Consider the following 19034-nt stretch of genomic DNA (forward strand, 5'->3'; position numbering starts at 1 on the left):
TGTGTGTGTGTGTGTGTGTGTGTGTGTGTGTGTGCGGAAATATATATATATATATATATATATATATATATATATATTCATACATAAAACCAGTCATTTAAAAATGGACAAAAAGAGGAAAGAATAAAAAGAATACAGAAAATCCTGGCCACTAAAAATATGTCAGTATTGGGCAAATACCAATACTAAGTTAATCATATAGAATACTTTCCCCCCCCTTTGGCTTAAAGAGAATTTTTTTCCCCTCATAGTCTGGAAGCTAGCAATCCAAGATCAAGTCCACACCTCCTTCTGAGGCTCCTCTCTTTGGCTTGCAGATAGCTGCCGCCTTACTATGTCCTCACATGGTCTTTCCTTGTCCATGTATAGTGTGTGCCCTAATCTTTTTTTTTATTTTTTTATTTTTTTTCCAAAGTGGCTGCACCATTTTACATTTCCACCAGCAGTGTCTGATGGTTCCAATTTCTCCACATCCTCACCTACACTTGCCATTATCTATCTTTATGCCTAATCTTTTTTTTAAAGAATAAATATTTATTGTTGTGAAATAATGTATCTGAAATCTAATTATTCTTGAAAATGAAGACTGAAAAATGGGAAAAGTTAACAAAGTTAGTGACACCTGTCACTAAGTTTGAGGCCGCATGCAGAAAACACAATCCACTCACTGTTCATATTTATTGAGTGCCAGGTGAGAAAGGGATGTGAAAGTTTTGGAAAAGTCAGATTCAGGGGTCTGAGGCAGCATCACAGAAATGTCACATTTGTATTGGGTCTTGAAAAAGAAAACAATATTTTTTCTGATCCTAAAACTAATACAGGTTCACTGTAGAGTCTTCAGAACAGACATTGTAAAAGAATCCCACCATTCCAAAATAGCCACTGCTGGATTTTCATGTCTTTCCTCTTTTCTTTCTTCTTTCTCCCTCTCTAGGTTCCCTCTTCCTCTCTCTATTTTATTTATAATTGGGATTTTAGACTTTTTAAAACCTATTTTTATGTAGCTTTATATTGTAAGCATTTTGAAGAAGTGCTTTTAAAAAACATACCAGTTCCTTATTAATAAATAATACAGGTTTTTGTATAAAAATTATAAAAAACAAGTTTGCAAATGAAGAAGGAAACAAGTAAAAAGAAAAAAGTCACCTGTTATCTCAGCAAGCAGAGACGATCAGTGTATATATATTGGAGTATGACCTTCCAGGGTTTTTGTATGCACATAGAGATAGCGCCTGGTACACAGTAGGCACTCAATAAATACCTGTTAAATGAAAAGAATGAATACAAATGAAAAAATATGTATACATTTCTAAAAACGGAAATCATACCATAGAGTTTAAAAACATATTTTTCACTTAACAAGATATGGTCTCCTACACTGAGTTATGTCAGTGAACACAGGTCTACACAATTACTTCTAATGACTGTTTAGCCGCTTGACTATACCATAAATTGATGGCCAACATGTTACTACTGGACAGTTACACTGCTTGGTGGACAGAAGATTGACAGGCAGAGCTGAGGCCTGAGCTGAGACTTCTCAGTGAAGGAGAAGATAATCAATAGCACGGAGGCATGGGGTACAGGTGGAGTTCAAGAAACAAAAAATTATAGTGTCACTGAAAGATCAAAGCAATTATCAGACTATAAAACTAATTAAAAAGCTGAATGGGGTCATCATGTGAAGATCTTGATGTTAACACAACCATAATTACTCTCTCGACATTTATATTAGATAACAAATTACAATTTACTCAGCACAGACATTTCTGATCCTTCACTACATTATTATGTTGGTATGCTTATTGGCACATGTTATTAATACGATCAATGTAAAATACATAAACTTATTCTCTGCTCTTCATGGTGTTAGGTAGCAAAGGAGAGGATATGCAAACTTGTCTGGCTTTACATGGCTTACAGCCTATTTAAACAAGCAACACCATCCCACATAAAGTGATAATATACCATAAAACATTTGCATGATAGAACCAAACTATATGGCAGAACAAAGAATAAGTCCAGAAGGATCGCAGAGACAGACATACATACATATGTACATACAGGAAGGAACAAAGGAAGGAGGGGTGGGAGGAAGGAGGGAGGCAGGAAAGGAAGGAAAGGAAATGGGGCCTTGAGAAATCAGGTAAGGTTTTAGTGTTAAGACCTGCACAATGTCTAAAAATAGGTAGGATTTAGACTGGGGGATAGGAAAGGCATTTCTTGTACAGTACTGGGAACAGCATAGGCAAAGACACAGACCAAATGTACACAGAACAGCCTTGTGAGCCCATTCAGATGAGCCCAGTTAGAGTAAGGAGAGCAAGATACTGTACATGTTTCTTGAGGAATAGGAGGTTTACGGGAGCTGATTTAAAGATTCTACAGGGAGCCGAACCGGTTTGGCTCAGTGAATAGAGCGTCAGCCTGCAGACTGAGGGGTCCCAGGTTCAATTCTGGTCAAGGGCATGTACCTTGGTTGTGGGCACATTCCCAGTAGGGGGCGTGCAGGAGGCAGCTGGTCGATGTTTCTCTCTCATCGATGTTTCTAACTCTCTGTCCCTCTCCCTTCTTCTTTGTAAAAAAATCAATAAAATATATTTAAAAAAAAGATTCTACAGGGAAAACCAAACCAAAGAATGTAGTGTAACTGAAACATTGTTCAAAATTACTTTTGGGGATAAATAAGCTGAAATACAGTTTCAATTGCTAATATACTTTGTAGTGGATTGGTCCTCTCAAATATTTGCTCCCACTTCGTTGTAGTCCAGTTCTACAGAGGATGGAGAATTGAAAACTATATTTCCCATGTCCCTTTGCAGCTTGGGTTCTAGATCTGATTTAGATTCCACCAATCAGAGGGCAAGGTGCTGGGGGCAAGGCATCCGTTTGGCTTGTCCAATTCTATCAGGTGAAGCAGACAGCACTGGAGCCAACAATTGTGTCTATGGGTTCCTGATAATCAGATTGGCTCAAGTGATGTGTTCCTGGAACATGCAGTGGAGACCAGGAGGAACCAGCTTCCTGGTTTCCTGGTTTCCCAGCTTCCTGATGGAGGCACAGGTAGCAGTTTCCTTAGCAGGTCAGTTGAATGGTGGTATTCTGGTCATTATTCCGAGAGGCCTGGCCTAGACCTGCTGTGTCATTTCTTCTAACAATTTTACAGGCACTTAATTCCCTGTGTTAAATCCCTTTTGTTTAACACACATAGAAAGATGCCTGTTATACTAAACCCTGACTAATATTCATAATTTTATAATTTCTTCCCTTTTACATTTTTATTATGGGAACTTTTAAACATATGTAAATGTGAACAGAATAGAATAATGAACCCCCAGGTACCAACTTCAACTATTATCAATTCAAGCCAGTCTGGTTGAAATTTTACCCCCACTATCACATAGAATTATTTTAAAGCAGATTCCAGATATCCTATCTCTGTAAATATTTCAGCACATATTTCTAAAAGGGAAAAACTATCTTTTCAAACAATATTGCCATATCACTATCAAAACTAAAAAAAATGACAAGAATTCTTTAATATCACTAAGTATCCAGTCACATTCACTTAGTTTTTAAATTATTATAAACCACTGTATGTTTTTTATTCTGAAGAACCAATAAAATCACACCTCTCCGTGCTCAACTCCTGAGAAGCAATCCTGACAGCAAGGGCAGTGGTTCTAAGGCCCACGGGGTCCTGTTCTTCCTGCCATCTCTCCCAATAACTCACTGAGCATCCTTACCCACGTGGGGCCTTTGAATCAACAGGCTCTTAGATGGTAATGGTAAGGACCTAAGAGCTGCTTTTCTGTATTTTGGAAATTCAAACAGGCTAAACAGGTTAACTAAAATGTCAGGTATGCTTGCTTTTGGCTAGATTGTATTAATGTGATGTGACAATCCTAGATTGTAACTGGCAATTTTATATATCTTCAAGTAATAAAAATGGAAAGTGAATTAATACATTAACGATGTAGTCAAGACTCATTAAACAGTATAGTTAAGACCTGGATGTTGCACTACGTATCAATTATACTTCAATTAAAATAAAAGCTTAAAGTGGCTACTCAAAATCTTTGAAAACCTGAGGCCCTTGGGAGGTGGGGAATAATAAAAATGGCCTTTGGTGGTGAACAGGCTGGGAGCCAGGCAGCAACCTAAGAAGAAAAGGTGTTTTCTCTATCCTCACTCAAACCTCACGACGTAACCAGCGCTAGTGATCTCAGCTGTGCTAGGGCCCTGTGTCGCCATTTCATCTCTGCTGGCTTCCCCGGCTTCTGTCAGTCACGCTCAGCTCTGTATCTGGAAAGTAACCGTGTCTAGAACTATGAACTACCCTACCACCTGCCCATTCCTCTCCCCCTACCCCACAGGCTGAACAACTTGCTCCTGGCCTCATCATTCCCCCGAAACCACGCCCGACTGGCAAACTCTGGCCCCGCCATTTAGGAGCTGTGTGACCCTGGGCAAGTAGGTTAATGCCTCTTCGCCTCAGTGTCCTCTTCTGTAAAATAGAGATAAAGTAAGACCCACCTCGTACAGTCGTTATAATGATTCCACGATTGGGTCCATGTGCAGCACTTACAGCAGTGCCCGGCCTGGTTCTTGTAAGCTACGGTGACTATGGTGGCGACTCTTGCTACTACTTCCTAATCAAGACAAGAGGCCTTTTTTTCTCAGTCCGCATGCTCTTCAGCTCCTTCAGGAGCATGGAGCACTGTTCACTGACCTCCACCAACTTGCTCCTCACCGCCTCCTGAAGTGCTGCTTCTTGGCTTCCTTTGCCAGCTCCTTTCTTCCCCGCCTCCCTCCCACCTACCCCTCAGTGTAGGGGTGGCTCTCGCCCCCCATGCTTTCCTCCAAAGTTTTTCCTTTTTACGGTTTCAAGGCTGTAGTGTCATGTTCATCTCACAGGGCACCTTTTTTCCCCAGGCATTTTCATTTTGTAAAACTAGAATTCCTTTGGATTATGAAATAGGATCTCCCTCATAAATACTACTTGATAATAAGCACATCACTTAACGTGCCACATGTTTCTTCATCTGTAAAATGAGAAGGGTGGAGGGAGATGAACTTCCAGGTTCCTTCCTGCTCAGAAAAATTTCCACAAACTCTATCTAGACTACAGCTGCCCTCTGGACTTCTCCATGTGGATGTCTACCATTCCCTCAAACTCCACATGCCTAACTGAATGCGTCACCTGACCTCACACATCACCTTTTCCGTTTCTGTTAAAGATAATGTTCATTCTCCTCATCCCTTAGACCTGGAATCCAGCTGGATATCACTTCATTGCTACCTCATATCTAATCAGTCACTAAGTCTTATCAACATTCTTTCACAGTGCCCCTTCCCTTCCTCTCATTCTTTTCAACGCCACAATCCTGACTTTGCCCGTTGCTTTCCTCCATGCTACCTACTGATCCCTCCCCTCTCCCATCTACAGGCACAGATTCTTCCTGAAAATATGTCTCATACATTCCTCTCCCCCTACCCCACCAGTCATAATCGCTCCTAATGTCTACAGGATAAAGTCTAATCTCTGGAACCTCAAATTCAAAGCCTCGATTGCTCATAAAGTTCTCTTTAATTTTTTCTCTTCTATGACTTTCTTTCTGAACCTTCCAGTCCTGCAATGTTACCCAGTTTTCTGCTTTCTTCACATCAATCCCTTGGCCCTGAACTAATTCCCTCCCACTCCTTCCCACCAAGCCCATGTCTACATTTCTTTCAAAGCCCAGCTTGCTTGCCTGCTTTTTTATTTTTCAATTTCAAACCAAATTTCTCTGTGATGTCTTTCTCCAATGACCAACCCGTGACTGAGTGTTCACCTGTGATGAAGAGTTACATGAAGGCCTTCTATTAAATGCCCCCCATCCTTTGGGAGGCATTTGGCAATGTCTGGAGACATTTTGATCCTCACAAGTGAAGGGGTGCCGCCAGCTTCTCGTGGAAAGAGATCAGGGATGCTGCTAAACATACAATGCTCAGGACAACCAGCCCCAACAAAGATATCTGGCCCCCAAACTCAGTAGTGCTGAGGGTGAGAAGCTCTGTGTTAAAGGAAACTCCGTTTGGGGCAGGGAAATGAGCTGCTCACTTCCTCAGACAGATTGTCCCCTGAATTCTATCTCGTTCACCGTATCCTGACACCTGCTCCTACAGCTCCACAATTCCTCTTCTGTTCAGGTGCCCATGTGACGTTTTAAAGGTATGTTGTCAATATACCCAGCCTATGATGCCTGGGAATTAACCTACCCCTATGCAGATGTTTTGAAAATGTTGTGATTTCTCCAAAGACAGAAAATACTGATAAGCCCCAGAAGTTACTGAATTCAAACTGTAACTGGATATAGGAAAATGACTACATATTACTTTTTTTATTGAAGCATAATTTAATTAGAGCCGTGAGTGTACCTGAGCAGTGTAAATACCACAAAGTTAAAAATATATTTTCACCGACAAAAATTCATAGTTAAGTAATTACTAAAAACTTATATAGTTGAAAACAGCCTGGAAAGAACAGCCTTTGAGAAAATTCTTTTTATTGGCACATGTATGTATCTGCTCAATTGATATCTCTGTTCAAGGATTGCTATTGAATTAAAAACAATGAATGGGCCCTAGCCAGTTTGGCTAAGTGGAGAGAGCATCGGCCTGTGGACTGAAGGGTCCCAGGTTCGATTCCTGTCAAGGGCGCATGCCCGGGTTGCAGGTTCGATACCCAATAGGGGATGTGCAGGAGGCGGGTGATCAGTTTCTCTCTCATCATGGATGTTTATATCTCTCTCTTCCTCTCTGAAATCAATAAATATATATATATATATAAAACAATGAATGGGCAATGAATGGGGGTTTGTTTATTGTTAAGTCCTGGCTAAGCTATGACAGTTAATTCCCAACAAAATATTTAAAAAAACAAATAATAAGAATTTTAAAGCACCACAAAATGGTGCATGTGAAGAGGATCACTTATAAATAGAAACATTTTTAAAACATACCTTTATTTGAAAAAGAAAACATTTTATAATCCAATTCTAAATGATGTTATAGTCTTTTCCTTCTCTGGGCCTCTCTATTCTCACCTTAAAATAGGAAAGGCAGATTCACTGATACACTCTCAAAGATCTCCCCCAGTTCTAAAAACCTCTGGATTTATGACTCTATAGACTATTTCTTAATGGATCATAATCAGAGACAAGATGATGGACTTATGGACAAATCTTTTTAATAGGTGACTTAGACCGGTAGTCCTCAGTTCTGACTAGAAATAGGAATCACTTCAGATGCTTTAAAAAAATAATCTAGGAGACTAAGTGGAGTGGCTCTAGGATGGGGACCATTTCCCCTAACTCGCTCGGATGGTGCAGAGCCCACCCTTCAGACAGCCAAATGTTGGTCTGATAAACTCTGCTGGCCTCACTCTGATGACTCTCTGAGAACCTGTGCCACCATAAAGGTCTGCCAGCACCCGGCAGGTGACAGTGGATTTGATCTATCCTGGGACATTAGCTGAGTGACTTCAGACCCAGCACTGGCACTAAGTTTGAACCTGTATCGGCCTGGTGAACACCGCTCGCCCCTACCTGGCAACTCACCGAGAACCTGCCTCATGCAACTCGAGTACCACCAGAGTATCTTTCAGTGACGGAGCCTGTCAGGCAACGAGCAGGTGGAGGCAGATCTTGGGATGCCTTGGGACTTTTGCTGACTTGCCCCTGGGCCCAGTGCTGGTAAAAGCTGGTCTTGGTGCGCAGCTTGGTCTTTTCCACACACACCCACACCCAGCAGAGGGAAGGTGGGCTGGGTGGGTGGGTGGGAGGAGATCAACCAAAGAAACTTGTAGCTTATATGCATGACCCATGGACACAGACAGTGAGGTGGTAAGGGCCTGGAGGGTTAATGTGGGGGGGGGGGGACATATGTAATACTTCCAACAATAAACATTTTATTTAAAAAATAATAAAATGGCAATAAATATATACCTATCAATAGTCACTTTAAATGTAAATGCCTTAAATGCTCCATTCAAAAGACATAGGGGAGCTGAATTAATAAGAAAATAAGACCCATACATATGCACTCTACAAGAGACCCACCTCAGAATGAAAGATACACAAAAGATACACATAGAATAAAAGTAAAGAGTAAAAAAAGATATTTCATGCAAATGAAAATTTTAAAAAACTGGGGCAGAAATACTTATTTTTGACAAAATAGACTTCAAAACAAAGGCCATAACAAGAGACAAAGAAGGATATTATATAATGTTAAATGGATCAATCCAACAAGAGGATATAACCATAGATCAACAGTAATTTAGCCATACTAGGGGTTTTTTAAACCCCATTAACATCAATGGATAGATTTTCCACACAGAAAATCAAAAAGGAAACAGCAGCCTTAAAGGATTTAATTGATTGCTATCTTCAGAGCATTTCACCCCAAAGCAGCAGAATATACATTCTTTTCAAGTGCACATGGGACATATTCTAGGATGGACCACATGTTAAGATACAAAACAAGTCTCAATAAATATAAGCAGATTGAAATAATATCAAGCATCTTCTCTGGCCATAATGATATGAAACTAGAACTCAATCACAAGGAAAAAAAAGGAAAAAAAACACACACACAAAGACATGGAAGCTAAATAATATGCTACTAAACAATGAATGGATTAACAATGAAGATCAAAAAAGAAATCAAAAGATACTTTGAAACAAATAAAAATGGGAACACACACTCCCAAAACCTATGGGACAACAGTGACAGCAGTCTAAAGAGGGAAATTCATAGCATTACAGGCCTACCTCAAGAAACAAGAAAAATCTCAAACAATCTAACTTTATACTTAAAGGATCTAAAAAAAGAACAATAAACAAAGCCCAAAATGAGTAAAAGAAAAGAAATAATAATAATTCAGAGCAGAAATAAATGAAATAGTCTAAAAAACAATACAAAAGATCAATGAAACCAAGAGCTGGTTCTTTGAAAAGATAAACAAGATTAACAAACATTTAACCAGACTCATCAAGAAAAAAGAGAGGATCCAAATAAATAAAATCAAAAATGAAAGAGAATAACTGACTCCACAGAAATATAAGGAATTGTAAGAAAATGTTATGAACAACTATATGCCAAGGAATTGAACAATCTGGACGAAATGAATAAATACCTAGAAACATACAATCTTCCAAAACTGAATCAGAAAGAATCAGAAAATCTGAACAGATCAATTACAACTACTGAAACTGAAGTAGTAATAAAAAAATAATAATTTTAAAAAACCACCCAATAAACAAAAGTCCTGGACCTAATGGCTTCACGGATGAATTTTATAAATCAGTCAAATAAGAACTAATACCTATCCTTCTCAAACTATTCCAAAACATACAAGAGGAGAGAAGACTCCCAAGCTTATTTTATGAGGCCATCATTATTCAATTCCAAAACCAGATAAGGACACTACAAAGAAAGGAAATTATAGGCCAATACCTGATAGACATTGATGCTAATATCCTCAACAAATATTAGCAAACCAGATCCAGCAATCCACTAAGAAGATCTTATACCATGATCAAGTGAGATTTATTCTGAGGATGCAATACCTGCAAATTAATAAATGTCACACACCACATAAACAAAATGAAGGATAAAAACGACATGATAATATCAATAGATGCAGAAAAAGCATTTGATAAAATTCAGTACCCATTTATGGTAAAATCTCTCAGCAAAGTGGGAATAGAGGGAACATAATCCTATATAATAAAAGCCTAATATGCTAAGTGTCTGGTCGTCTGGTCAGCCATTCAACCAATCAAAGCGTAATATGCTTATGATATGCTAAGGTCACTCAACCGCTCGCTATGACGTGCACTAACCAACAGGGGGCAGATAGTCGACCACATAACCAGTCTCTATGATGTGCACTGACCACCAGGGGGTAGATGCTTGACCAGTAGGTTAGCTTGCTGCTGGGGTCTGGCTGACCATGACTGAGCGAGACAGGCTGGACATGCCCTGGAGCCCTCCCGCGGTCCCTCTCTGGCTGGCCAACCTCTCGCATTCTTCCCCGGCCCGGATCACGCACCAGTGGGGTCCCTCGGCCTGGCCTGCACCCTCTCGCAGTCTGGAACCCCTCAGGGGATGTCAGAGAGCTGGTTTTGGCCACAGGTCAGGCTGAGGGACTCCACTGATGCACTAATTTGTGCATCGGGCCTCTAGTTCAACATAATAAAGGCAAATATGACAAACCCACATCCAACATCATACTCAATGGGCAAAAATGAAAAGTGTGTCCCTTAAGATCAGGAACAAGACAGAGATGTCCACTTTCACCACTCTTATTCAACAAAGTACTGGAAGTCCTAGCCACAGCAATCAGACAAGAAGAAGAAATGAAAGGCAACCAAATTGAAAAGGAAGAAGCAAAACTGTCATTATTTGCAGATGACATGATATTTTATAGAGAGAACACTAAAGATTCCACCAAAACACTACTAGAACTGATAGTAATTCAGTAAAGTAGTAGGATACAAAATAAATATCCAGAAATCAGTTGCATTTTTATACGTACACCAATAAGGGAACTATAAGAAACTATATGAACTATTAGGAAGGGAAACTTAGAAACTAATTCCATTTAAAACTGCATCAAAAAATAAAATACCTTGGAATAAGTTTAACCAAGGATGTAAAAGACCTGTACTTGGAAAATTATAAAACACCGAAGAAATAAATTGAAATAGATACAACTACATGGAAGCATATACCATGTTTATGGATAGGAAGAATTGATATCATTAAAATGTCCATAATACCCAAAACAATCTATAGATTCAACCCAATTCCTATCAAGATATCAATGATGTATTTAACAGAACTAAAACAAATATTCCAAAAACTTATATGGAACTACAAAAGATCCTGGATAGCCACAACAATCTTGAGAAAGAAAAGCAAAGTTGGAGTAATCATGCAAATGATATTGAACTATACTACAAGGCCATAATAATCAAAACAGCATGGTACTGTCATAAAAACACACATAGATCAATGAAACAGATTAGACAGCCCAGAAATAAACTCATATATTTATGGTCATTAATATTCAACAAAGAAGGCAAGAATATACAATGGGGTAAAGATAGTCTATTAAATAAATGGTACTGGAAAATTGTGTTGGACAGATAGGTGCAAAAAAAAAAGAAAAGAAAGAAACTAGACCACCTTCTTATACAGCACACAAGATTAAACTCAAAAAGGGTTAAAGAATTAAATGTAAGACCCAAAACCATAAAAATCCTAGAAGAAAACATAGGCAGTAAAATCTTGGATATTTCTTATAGCAACGTTTTTTCTGATATGTTTGCTCGGGCAAGGGAAACAAACTGAAAAAATAAACAAATGGGACTACATCAAACTAAAAAGCTTTTGCACAGCAAGGAAACCAACCATCAACAAAATGAAAAGACAACCCACTGAACAGGAGAATATATCTGCTATTATATCTGGTAAGGGGTTAATACCCAAAATTTATAAAGAACTTATTCGACTCAACACAAAAAACAAACAATCCAATTTTTAAAATGGGCAAAGAACTTAAATAGAAACTTCTCCAAAGAGGACATACAAATGGCCAATAGACACATGAAAAGATGCTCAACATCACCAATCATCAGAAAAATGCAAGTTAAAACCACAATGAGATATCAGCTCACACCTGTCAGAATAGCTATTATCAATAAACTAGAGGTCTGGTGCACAAAATTTGTGCATTGGCAGGGGGGGGGGGTGTCCCTCAACCTGGCCTGTGGCCTCTCACAATCTGGGACCCTTTGGTTAGGGTCCCTAGGCCTGGCCGGTGATCAGGGCCTATTGGGGCTTTCCTTCTCCTGACTGCTGGCAGCTGGCCCTGCCGCCACCATTGCCACTGCTTGCCATCTGTGTGGCACTGCCCCCCCCCCCCCGCCACCAGTCACCTCCCTCTGCGGGTGACAGGCGTGGGGTGCGATCGCTTGGCTGACCTGGGCCTCCATCTGCGGGGCAATCGCTGGCCGGCCCCGCACACCCGCCAAGGAAGCCCCGCCCACCGGCCAGGGCTCCATGATCCCTGCACAGAGGGTGGCCTGGACCTCCCTCTGCCTCTGCGGGGCGATCATGGGGTGATGAGGCGCCCCTCCCCCACTTCCCCCCACCCTACCCCCTGACCAATTGCATTGCACCCGCCTTGGCTGGCCTGGCGCCAGTGTGTGTCATAGTGTGGTTGTCCAGACAGTCGTTCTGCTGTTCGGTTGATTTGCATATTATACTTTTATTATTATAGATGAACAAACAACAGGTGTTGGCAAGGATGTGGAGAAAAGGGAACCCTCTCCAGGTGCACTTTTGGTGGGAATAAAAACTGATGCAGCCACTGTGGAAAACAGTATGAAGTTATCTCAAAAATTAAAAATGGAACTGCCTTATGACCCAGCGATTCCACTTCTGGGAATATATCCAAAGAAACCCAAAACACTAATTCAAAAGAATGAACCCCTATGCTCATTGCAGCGTTGTTTAAAATGGCCAAGATTTGGAAGCAGCCCAGGTGCCCATCAGTAGATGAGTGGATAAAAAAGCTGTGGACCTTTACACAATGGAATACTACTCCACAGTAAAAAAAAAAAAAAAAAAAAAAAAAAAAAGAAGGAAATCTTACCTTTTGCAACAACACATATGAACATGGTGGGTATTATGCTAAGTTAATTAAGCCAGTCAGAGAAAAACAAATACCATATAATCTCACTTATATGTGGAACCTAATGAACAAAATAAACAAAATAGAAACAGATATAGAAAATAGACTGACAGCTGTTAGAAGAGAGGGGGGTTGTAGGGCTGGGTGAAAAATTAAGCAAAATAAAACAAAACAACACACCTCATAGACAGACAACAGTATGGTATTTACTAGAGGTAAGGGGGGTAGGGCAGGTGGAAGAGGGTAAAGGGGGTAAACGGTGACAGAAGAAGACTTGACTTTGGGTGGTGAACACAATACAATATACAGATGATGTATTATAAAATTATACACTTGAAACCTATATAATTTAGTTAACCAATGTCATTCCAATAAATTCAATAAAAATATTTTTAAAAAGATTTAAAATAATAATAGTGATAAGCTCCCTTCCAACACACACTAGTTTCTAATTTAATTGACCTAGGATCCCATCCAAGCATGGATATTTCAAATGCTCTCCAGAGGATTCTAACGTGCATTAAGACCTATAGATTTAGACTCAGGGTTAAAAACAAATGCAGCCAGGGCCCAGGTAGGCAGAATAAGTGAGCAATGCAGATTGGACATAAGCCGTTTTGTTCTTTTTTCAAGAAATGCAAGAGATCCAGATTTTAAATGAAATTATGATATTTAAATGTTGACAACTAATGCCACACAATTTTAAAAGAAACTGTAGGTCACACAAAACACACCCACAGGCTTCATTTGGTTCTTTAGCCACCAGTTTATAACCTTAACAAAACCAGTTGAATAAAGCAAACACAACTTCTTCCCTGTACTCTGTCCTGTGTCTCTCCCACTCAGAGCCTCTTCTCCTCCCTTCCCTGTCCCCGCGCCCCCCCTCCCAATACCTTGGGCCCTAGCCTATCCTTTTCCTTTTGCTTTCCATTGTCTCGTTCTTTCCCAATCTTCTTTGTCACTCCTAAGGGATGGAAACTGAGATCCCACACATTAAATCTTTATGCCGCCGCGGCTGTATCACTCACTGGACAGGCTTCTATATTGGGGAAATTCAGGTTATAAATTGTAACCTGAGGCTGTGGCTCCATGATGTCAACAACTGGTTGGTTTAGTTGAGTCAAGGGAAAAGCCATCATGATTTCACATTACTACGATTTTATCAAATGACATATGGAGGTCTTCATGTAATTTCTGATTCTGTTTTTTCTGCTTTTAATTCCAAACCACTGCATACTAGAATTATCCCTGGTGTTTGTTGAGTTTGTGTTTGTTTGTTTTTTAACTCGCATGTCTTTAGTTACCCCAGGCTAACTAAATCTGAATCTCTGGAAATGGAGTCTGGGCATTCAAAGCTTTAAAAAGACCCCAGGTAAGACCGATGTGAAGGCAGAGTTGAGAGTCACTAATCTAAACCCATCTTCTAAACATTAGCAGTGTGATGCCCTAGCTGGTTTGGCTCACTGGATAGAGCGTTGGCCTGTGGACTGAAGGGTCCCAGGTTGGGTTCTGGCCAAGGGCACATGCCTGAGCTGCGGGTCCGAACCCCGGTAGGGGGCGCGCAGGAGGCAGCCAATCAATGATTCTCTCTCATCATTGATGTTTCTCTCTAAAGTCAATAAAATATGTTTTAAAAAATAATAATAATAAAATAAAAATTAGCAGTGTGTTTAACCTCAGATGATTATAGTTCCTTTAACTTGCTCAAGGATTTTCTAGATTCCGTTCTCATTTTATCTTCACAATCCTGAGTTAGGCAGCTCAGATACTATTATTAGCCTTAGACAGATGATAAATGAGGCATAAAAATGTAAAACGAATTGCCCAAGTGCACCCAGTTAATTATTGGCAAAGACACATGGTAACTTCACTTGAGGCCGAGTCCCTTGATTGCAACCCCAGTGCCTGCAGTTTCCCCAAACCATGGGGCATTCCTAATCACTAAATTCCTGACACATAGGTGGTCCCTAGAAAACCAATTAATATAATGTGTTTAAATTTCAAAGTAAGTATAACAATGACTCAATTTAGGGTTAATGTTTCAAGGTGTGGGTTGTGTTTGTTTTTTTGAGATCTATGATGTGATTTTGAATGTTCTTACCTCCACACACATACTTTCCCGCCCCCCACACCACCCTTCACAGATGCATAGTCTCCAGATTGAAAAGATTCGGGTAGTTTCCCTCAGATATTATTTTCTGAAAAGCATTTTTAAATGATTAGAGAGTCATAGAATATCAGAGGCAAGGGGAACTTGACTGATCAACTTTCCCCACTCCCTAGGATAGGTGAGAAACCCAAAGTTCCTTTTTATTCAATATAGATGGAATGCTAACACCATGCCAAGCACTTCACATCCATTATCTTAATTAAATATTCAGGATAACTCAATAAGATGGGTACCACTACTGCCACCATCTTCATCGTTATGATCATTATTTCCATTAAACAAACAAACAAACAAACAAACAAAAAAAGCACCCTGAGGTTTAGAGATGCTAAACAACTTACCCAACTCCCTAGGCTGGAAAGTTAAGACCTGGAACAAGTCATCCCTTGATATCCTAGGAGGATTGGTTCCAGAACCCCTGTGGATACTAAAATCCATGGAAGCTCAAGTCCCTTATGTACAATGTCATAGTTTCTGTATATCACCTACACACATCTTCCCACTTTAAATCACCTTTAGATGGTAGAAGGTAAACAAATCTTTATGAAAACGCTAAAAGGTGATCAGTGAACACATTCAAAGAGGTAGAAAACTGGCATTGGGCTAGGCCTTCACAAATATATAGAATTTCAGTAGGCATTCCAGTCTGGAATCAACACTGATATTGAGGCAGAAAAGTGACAGGGAGGGCACAAGGTGAACTGGGACAAAGAGACGGAGAGAGGTGAGGAGTCAGATTGTGGAGGGTCCTGAGTGCCTGGCTGAGGATTTTATACTTTAGTTGTGGGCAATGGGAACCCACTGAAGATTTTTAGAAGCAAGGTCATTAAAAAGTGCAAACTGAGCCTAGCTGGTGTGGCTCAGTGGTTGAGCGTGGACCTAGGAACCAGGAGGTCACGGTTGGATTCCTGGTCAGGGTACATGCTCAGGTTGTGGGCTCAATCCCCACCCAGTGTGGGGCGTGCAGGAAGCAATCAATGATTCTCTCTCACCATTGATATTTCTATCTCTTCCTTCCTCTCTGAAATCAATTTTATATATATATATATATATATATATATATATATATATATATATATACATTTTAAAAAGTTACCTGTAAAAAATGCAAATTGTTTTAGAAATACAGATCTCATGGAAGTGTCGAGATTGAATTAAGGGAGCTTGACATGGAGAAGACCAGCTAGAAAGCTGTTCTATCTCATCAATTAGCCACTTTACTTTTTAACCACGTGTTGTGCTTGCATCTTCCTCCCCGGAGGAAGGATTTCCTGGTTTCTTCAGGGCACCTCCATGTCTGTTTCATGATTCTTGTATCCCAACACCCTACTTGAATCGCCAAGTCTAGGTCAGGTGACAGAGGACTTGAACTTTGACATTGGGACTGGGGATGAGAAAACAGGTTTGAGGGGCATTTGCAAGGGCCTGGCAGCTGCTCAGAAGTGCAGAGAGGGTAAGAGAGAACGCCAGAAGCAGACTAGAAAAAGACTAAGGTTTCAACCTAGAAGAAGGAGAAAAAATAATGAGATGTAGAAAAGAAGGGGGGGGGTCAACACTAGCATAAAGAGGTGAATGAGACGAAGATTGGCCAAGATCTCAATCCAACAGGCATTTTATTAAGTAGCTACTCTGCTGGATATTAGAGGAACAATGATGAGTAGATTGGTTTTGGCCTCAGGTACCATCCAGAGTGAGGAAAAGACAGGACTAGCAATAGGCTGAGATGCCTGGCCTCTGAGTCTCAGGACAAATGTCACCCTCCCACACAGGCACTCCTAGAGGGTCATCTACCACAAGCACCCTCCCCCACCACATGACCCTGCTTTGCTTCTCCAGTGCAGTGCGCTTTCAAATATCTGAAAGCCGTTTATACATGCATATATTGCCTGTCTCCTCGCTGCCCCCAGAATAGAAGCCTCACAGGAACTGTCTTGTTAGTTGCTGCCAGCCACAAAATAAGCCCCTCCCCGACCCCCAAGTATTTATTGAATATGTGGTGTGCTTTTTTAAAGGGAATAAACCCTCATCAAGGTTAAGACCTCCAACCAAACTAGGTGGGTTTCCTGAAGCCTAAGGGACAGACTGAGAACTGAAGAGACTGAAGAGCAAAACCATTTGAGGTTGGGGGTGAACCAAAATCCAGGGGGCCCACAGGGATTAGTGCCAGGACCGACCGTTTCACATTGATTTCAATGGTCCCAACCCTGCGTGAGATGTTTAGTAACAATGAGGGCAGGCAGCCACCTAGCTCAGGTTTTCTTTCCGTTGTCTCTCTGACGTCAGAACAAGCACGAGTTACTGCACAATTTCTTCCATCAAGGTGACAAATTACAGCCTTGCTGGGCCCTGCAGTCTGCAAACCGTAGATTTAGTCTCTCCTCCCTCTTATATTAAAAGAAAAAAAATTTTTTTAACCCACCGCAGAGATGTCAAATCCATAGGTGCGATAAAAACTGGGTCTGCGCCGCAGAGCGAGACACAAAGGGCTCTCAATGGTAGCACCACCCTCCCCAGCTCAAGGCAGCCTGTAAAAGGCACCGGAAACGCTGTTACCGCGAAATTCCTTTTGCCGCCATATGCACTTGCACCTTCTCTGACTACCGTTCTGCCCAAATCCAAGGGCGGGAGATTCCGCAGGGGAGCAGCGCCCAGGCAGCCCCGGATGGTGTGGGGTCCCAGTGGGTGCAGAGGAGCCCGACGCTCTGGTAGGAGGATGGGGCGGGGGAGGGCCGGGACGCACACTAGGGCTGTGGAGCGCTTTCCTCCCGGCACCGCGGCCAGTTTAAAGGTCTTTTGTGGCAACATGTTTAGGGATGGGGCGAGGAGGTGGAGTGGAAGCGAGACAGTCCGAACCCAGGCCACGCGCAAGCGGTGGCCTTTTGTTCGCCAGCTCCAGTGACCCTGGTTCCCAGACCAGCACTTTCCTCCTCCTCCCTCCTCGATTTTGGAAAGAACCTCTTCAGGGCGGGAAAGGACAGTGACCACTGCTAGCATCCTTTAGTAACCTCCCCCGGCATCCTCCTCCTCCTCTCCGATACTGAGATGCGCAGAGCTAGAGCAAGGGGCGGCAAATGTGATCCGGTTTACTCGCGCTCCGAGGCCAGTCCTGGAATCCCAGCCGGCCGCCCGCACACCCTCGGGGCACCACACACTGTCCTCTGGGCCCTACGGACACGGGAAATTGCCCCGATGCCCAGGATGCAAACACCCCTCGGGTATGCAGTCGCGCCCTCACATCGGCTGCGCTCTCCCGACAGCCCTGCGAGGTCCCTGACCCTCTTGCAACTTAACTAGGTCGGGCGCCACCCGCTCCCACCATGAAAAAGGAACCAAAAAGTAAGCCACCGCCGCGGGAAGGTGAAATCAAGACTCTCTGAGCCTCCTCACGCTGCCACGTGCATTGGGAACAACAGGAGACCTGGACTTTCCCTTTCCCCAAAGCAAAAACCAAAAGCACCCGGCACAGCCGCGCACCCCTTCCTTCCAGGCCCGCACGGGGGGCTTCTGTGTCACCGCCTCCTCCCCGCACATCGCCAGCATCCCTTTCCTCCCGCTGCCGCGCCCTTGGCTCTCTCGAGCCGGGAAAGTCACCCTACCTTGGGCAATAAAGGGAAAAGTGTCACAGGGTGAGAAGTCAAGGTGTCCTCCCTTCCGGATCTTATCCCCGGCGGTGTGATGTCCTTTGTGTCAAGGTCTAGCTGCCTCGGCCGGGAGAACGTGGCCTCTGTCTGCGAGCGCTGGGCGGGGAGCCTTGGCGGGGTATGGCTGATTTCCGAGGAACGTGAAGGGCGGCGGTTCCCGGCGACCTTCAGACAGAGCAGCCAGCCCGAGCTCCCCTAGCTCCCTCCTCTAGGGGCGGATTGCATCAGAGCCTCCCCCCCCCCCACCCCCCCAAAAAAAAAAAATGTCCGGGAGGGTTTGCATATTTACTGCGACACGTTCGGGAGCTGAGGGTCTCCAATCGCCGTCATTCTCCTACTGGGAAGCGCGTCGCCCGCGCTCATCCATGGCTCGTGAAGGTTTAACGTGGAAAGTTAAGCCATTCCTCCTCCTCCATCGCGCCGTTCCCTCCCCTTCCGCGCGCCCGCTCTTTAACCAAAGCTGAGTACCACGGAG

General features: G+C 42.2%; 1 protein-coding gene across 1 annotated transcript in view; it reads right to left on the reverse strand.

The window, feature by feature from the left end:
• Positions 1–18694, reverse strand: part of SLC38A1 (solute carrier family 38 member 1) — a 69619-nt gene extending 50925 nt beyond the window's left edge. The window contains exons 1-2 of the mRNA XM_014458165.2: positions 18515–18694; positions 1147–1261 (exon numbers count right to left, since the gene is read on the reverse strand). The gene's annotated coding sequence lies outside the window, so the exon portion shown is untranslated. The remainder of the gene's footprint in view (positions 1–1146; positions 1262–18514) is intronic.
• Positions 18695–19034: the final 340 nt, after the last annotated feature.

The sequence above is a fragment of the Myotis lucifugus genome, unplaced genomic scaffold (assembly GCF_000147115.1).
Source record: "Myotis lucifugus unplaced genomic scaffold, Myoluc2.0 scaffold_91, whole genome shotgun sequence".
In the NCBI taxonomy this organism is placed as follows: domain Eukaryota; kingdom Metazoa; phylum Chordata; class Mammalia; order Chiroptera; family Vespertilionidae; genus Myotis; species Myotis lucifugus.